This window comes from Haemaphysalis longicornis, unplaced genomic scaffold (genome assembly GCF_048455015.1).
Source record: "Haemaphysalis longicornis isolate Haplotype H1 unplaced genomic scaffold, Haemaphysalis longicornis Haplotype H1 scaffold_4, whole genome shotgun sequence".
Lineage (NCBI taxonomy): Eukaryota > Metazoa > Arthropoda > Arachnida > Ixodida > Ixodidae > Haemaphysalis > Haemaphysalis longicornis.
This window is the reverse complement of record NW_027526361.1, coordinates 130,483,487-130,486,943: the sequence shown is the minus strand read 5'-3', so window position 1 is coordinate 130,486,943 and position 3,457 is coordinate 130,483,487. Positions and strand designations below refer to the sequence as shown.

The 3,457-nt window shown below is 46.9% G+C and overlaps 1 non-coding gene across 1 annotated transcript; it reads right to left on the bottom strand.

Annotated features, from left to right (window-relative positions):
• Positions 1-2,548: 2,548 nt before the first annotated feature.
• Trnay-gua (transfer RNA tyrosine (anticodon GUA)) lies at positions 2,549-2,640 on the bottom strand. Its single transcript is given in 2 exon segments — positions 2,549-2,584; positions 2,604-2,640. It is a non-coding gene; the product is annotated as a tRNA-Tyr (tRNA).
• Positions 2,641-3,457: the final 817 nt, after the last annotated feature.

Genomic DNA, 3,457 nt, shown 5'->3' with positions numbered 1-3,457 from the left:
GTCTCCACAGCCACGCGCTCCCTCCTTATCTGTTCTTCTCTCACTTGGATGGCGGATCGACGGAGCAAATGTTTGCCGACATAAACCATACATTGCTTACGCTTTCAAAGTTACAGAAGCTGCACAGTCACCGCTCAGTAACAGAGTTTACATAAGTAACGTAAGAGGAGAGCAGAACAGAACAGAGATCTATCCTGCCCGGAGGCCGTAGCCAGGAGACAAAAAAAAATGAATTAGTGCTTGCTAACTACTCACCATCGCTGTACACTGGCTACTTTTGCATTCACATGACCATTATTCCGGTATCTGCACTGTGCATAGATGATAATCATTATCATCATGATCATCGTCATCCTATTTATTTCTACGAGGGTGGATGACTCTCCAATCTATTTTCAGCCTTTCCTATCCTGCACTGTACGAGTCGATCCTTTGCATCAAATTTTCTTAGCTGATCTCTCCATGGAGTCACCGGTCTCCTGCTTCTAGTCTCGCCTCTCGGTAGCCACTCAGACACCCAGTGGCCCAACAGTGTCAATCTCTCCGCCCTAAGCATGCAATTTAACTCAATTCCCTTCGGTTATTTTGAAGAAGGATGACCTTTGCTCACGTGGGGGACATACTGTATATACATATATTTTTATCAGATTCGATGTCTCGTATTTTCCTGCCAGAGTCATCATTATTATAAACATAATACTCAGCCTGATTTAGGCCCACTGTAGGATAAAGAATTCTCCCAGAAGGGACCGAAATGGAGAAGGCCATAACTCGCCTCAAAGAGCTCCCTTTTCATCACATAGTTACACCCAGTAGCTATGTTAATATAATTGCAACGAAGGTAATGAAAACAGAGTAGAAAGTCGATGTTAAAAAATTGAATACTGGGATCTTGTACACGCGTAAAATGGCAGATTCCAAATCATCGAGAAAATTCTCAGGAACTTCGCAGTTGAAGAAACGTTAGTCCTGGTCCTGGTTTCGAACCCGGGACCACCGCCTATCAAGGGCAGTCGCTCTGCCAACTGAGCTAACCAGGAGGGTAGGCATTGGCAGGGCGAGAGCAAATTCATTAACAACTGGAAGTGATGAATAGGTGTTAATCGACCAGGTTTAAGGGAAAGTCCCCAAGGGGGAGTAAGCTTCTGCGAAGGAAAATCTGACATTCCCCTCAACTGGAGCCGTATTACTACACAGGAAAGCTGTACATCTTTCTCAGGAACTTCGCAGTTGAGTAAAAATGCGACAGGTACTTCAACAAAAGTACCGAGTGCTGAACAGTTTTTAGGGGTAACAAAAAATTGACCGTAGCTGTTTTGTGGGGGGATGAGTATCATTTTTCTGGTCTTGATCTGTAGTCTACATCTGAAGCGAATCGAGAGCGTGAACGGAAACCAAACGCAACGTAGTGAACAACTATTATGTATGAGCGCGTTGAAGTCGTCGCCAGGTACGTGAGAAATTGCTTTTTTTGTTCATGTGTTTCTGGCTTAGTGTTGCGGGGTAGTTCTATCTTTTACAATTAAGCCGTAAATTACGGAAAACAAAACTAACTGGCAGAGAATTGTACCTGGACAGAAGGGCGGACGAAGAGAAGACCTACACGAAACCACAGATGAGTTAACAAACGAAACTTATGTTCGCAGTAGCAGATTTTCTTAAAAAATGCGCCCATGCTCCCAGCATAAATATTTAACCAGCGAAGCTGCAACGGGCTGCAGTATCGCAACGGCGATGACGAGGTCGTTCCCTTTCCTGCTCGCTCGTCGTTGATCGTAAGCTGCTGCTGCTCGGAAGTACATATGAGGTGTGGCCTCTCCATTTGGAAGTAACGTGCGACCAATGTTAGCCACTGCCACGTTTACGATGCTCCGCTCGCGCAGGCCGCCATCCCAACTCGTCGTGGTGGCTTTATCTGTGCTTAAAACAGTAGTTCGCTGCGCGTGCGATCTGCTGCAAGTGAGATGAACCCGGCCACTCTCTCTCCTCTTGCTTCTAACTTCTCTACAAACTTGGTTGTTCATGCATGAGCACGGTGTTGCGCCAGAGGGATTTTACACGTACACCGGACCGCTGGATTTTCATTTCATTTAGCCATATAGCTTTGCTTTTAAATTCAGCCCCGACGTATTGAGTGACGCAGTGCGTGGTTATGGTGCGCCTTCACATCATATTGACGTCGCAGCATTGTGGCGGAGACCGTAGAGAATAGAGTATTTTTGTGTAGTGAGTAGCTACGCCAGCGGCGGCGGGTACCGGATCTGACTGCACACCGTCTGCGGGCCCAGCGCGGGGCGCCGGTGCGTGAACGGGTGGGCGCATACGCATTCGTTCCGGAACGGGTGGAATGTCCACGGAACAAATGCTCGCATGCGTGGTCGGTTACTTGTACCCGACGGCGCTAATATAGCGTACGCTATCTGCTATATGGTAGAACGCTATAAAAATATGTGGCATGCTGCACTACAAATCTCATCACAATGGCGCCCCAGGGTCGTAGCGGACACAGTATTATTCGGCATGCTGCATAAAAAATTAAAAAAAAACGTCCGTCGAGCCGGATTCGAACCAGCGACCTATGGATGTCTGTGTTGCGCAAGCCTCTACAGTCCACCGCTCTACCAACTGAGCTATCGACGGGACATGTGCCAGGATTCTTGCCACTCCAGCCGGAGAGGGCGCCGTATGAAACTGGAGCAACCAACTTCCTTACGGTCCAGTCTTGTTTCGCGTGCGCCTGCCTTTGGGCGCACACTTGCTTTCGAATGTGGGCAGCCAATGACCTCATGTGCGCTTTTCTGGCTTTTTGAAGTATTATAGAGGCACGGTTTGTTGACATAGAACTGACACAGGTCTTGCCAGCGGCATGATGTTCAGTTTCAGTTTGCAAACAACTGACCATTTGTTAAACAGTAATCGAGGTCTGTTAGAATAGAAAGGCTTCCGGTCTAAATTTCAACAGGAGGCTCTCGATAAAGAACTAAGGTAGTTCTGTCAGAGCTCAGCTATTGCTTGCATGCTAGAAGAAGAGGTTAGCGTAACAAGCCGGTAAAATTGCGCGCTGTATCGGCATCAGGCCTAGACATATCAACAAACTGAGCACAGGAGGTTTACGTCCGAATATCTATTATTGATGGAGTTGAATGTGTGGGATCGCCGCTCAGTAAACCGGAGGAACGTATGTTCCTGAACGTCCAGATATATGTCCAGAGGTAATCCCTAGGCTGTTACGTTTAAAGCAGCAGTTCTTGTGGTTGTGCTTTCTCCTGTGGCTGTAAACACTGTAGATGGGAGAATGGAGCCAACTCTTAAACAAAGGATGCAATGTTGATTTATATACCGGCACGATAATTGAATAATTGGAGATTAATAAGAGAGGCCTTTGCCCTGCAGTGGACGTAGATAGGCTGTTGATGATGATTATTACGGAGTAGCTCTATAGAAAACCGCTGGCAAC